The sequence below is a fragment of the Anneissia japonica genome, unplaced genomic scaffold (genome assembly GCF_011630105.1).
Source record: "Anneissia japonica isolate Jap-2015-1 unplaced genomic scaffold, ASM1163010v1 scaffold102148_len1686_cov106, whole genome shotgun sequence".
NCBI lineage: Eukaryota > Metazoa > Echinodermata > Crinoidea > Comatulida > Comatulidae > Anneissia > Anneissia japonica.
In genome coordinates this window covers 1-1,686 of record NW_022706435.1, presented here as the reverse complement: position 1 = coordinate 1,686, position 1,686 = coordinate 1, and the positions used below count along the sequence as shown (strand labels likewise).

Sequence of the window (1,686 nt, the reverse complement as noted above, 5' to 3'; positions counted from 1 at the left end):
CTGCTGCCCTCTTTTTGTTCATTTGCAATACCGATCAGCTTTCATCTTTTCTCGCCTGTAAAAAATCAAAAATGGTAACAGAATGCAAAACAAAATTAGAAACGAATACAAACAAGGGAAGGGGTTGTAATACCGTAAATGCTTGAAAATGCAGCACCAAACGTGATATATTTTCTTTAAGCGCCGTTCTTGAATAAGCGCCGAATACTTACCTATCAAGTAACTCTTCGTGTAATTTTCCACTTGTTTGTGCACGCTCTAGATTGCTTTGGTCTTCTTGATTCACACGTAGTCTCCGGTCCTCAAAACTTTGGAATTTCTTGCTGGAATTACAAGAATATAATATTTCAACTTACACCACTTTTTTGTGTGGGGGAGGTTAAGCAGAAACTTGTTCCTAAAGCCTGTATTCCACTTGCGAATTTATTTGTGCGAGCCGAAAGCGTCGGTTCATGCATATTCACATTTCTATTGGAGTTTTCGCTTTAGCGAAATCGGTAGTTTGAACTGTTCCTACATTTGCGAAGGGAAAAAAGCATGCAACCAATCAGAGCTCAGGAACCGAACCAACTCCTTCTATTCTCGCGAATAAATTTGCCTGGTGGAAAAAAGGCTTTACAAAGCTAATCAAAGAATATACATCACGGTATGAATGAACGAAATTAAGAACAATTCAAGCCAAAACTTAATGCCAGGTCTTTTCACAAGACTAATTCAAGATGGTGTATTAAAGAGCCATGACCAGAGAGAACTTACTACCGTTCAATAAAATTGCTAAAAAGTTTGGGTAGCAACACAGAAACATGTGAACTTGTACTGCATAACAAGGCTAAACAGGAAGGCCAAAACGAATCCTAATTTATAATCCATATCATATTTTGCATTTTTCTGTGGTTTGTTGTTTAGTTTGACCATTTAAATAAATCACATGTATATTTTTATTGATTGCAAGAAAGTTTACATATTATTATCTTTTCATTAACCCATTTAATCTGATTTCGATACTTACACATAGCTGACCTCGCATTCCTTTAGGTCACCTCTGTCTTCTTCTGACTTCTTTTGTTTCTTTACCAATGATTTATTCGAGCGAATCTAATAAAAAAAATTACAGATCTATGATAAACGGATATGGAAAACAAATAAAATTCAAAATCAATAACAGTAGCTTAATATAATTTGACTACAGTTTCTTACTGCCATAATTATATTTTTTAAAAAAACAGATACTATACTAGTTTTTCAGGTACTAATTGAAAATTAGTGCATGAAGGAATCATTAGTGGAAAAAATTCCAAAGGCCCAGTTATAACATATAACCACACACCAACTTATTCATTACAAGAAAACAGAAATTAATTTCCATATCATACTTTACTGAAGTACAGCGCTCATTGCCAACAATGGAAGTAAGGCAAAGTGTTGAACAAGTTGTCCAATGGTCACTGGGTGCAGCGCTCACTGCCAACAATGGAAGTAAGGCAAAGTGCTGGACAAGTTGTCCAATGGTCACTGGGTGCAGCGCTCATTGCCAACAATGGAAGTAAGGCAAAGTGTTGGACAAGTTGTCCAATGGTCACTGGGTGCAGCGCTCATTGCCAACAATGGAAGTAAGGCAAAGTGCTGGACAAGTTGTCCAATGGTCACTGGGTGCAGTAGCAAGTATTTTAATTTCCTTGCACCACT

At 36.7% G+C, this 1,686-nt stretch overlaps 1 long non-coding RNA gene across 1 annotated transcript; it reads right to left on the bottom strand.

Moving 5' to 3' along the window:
• LOC117106147 lies at nt 1-1,106 on the bottom strand. The gene is made up of 3 exons (XR_004445007.1): nt 1,010-1,106; nt 213-323; nt 1-55 (listed from the first exon to the last, which is right to left on the bottom strand). It is a non-coding gene; the product is annotated as an uncharacterized LOC117106147 (long non-coding RNA).
• Between the last annotated feature and the right edge of the window lie 580 nt (nt 1,107-1,686).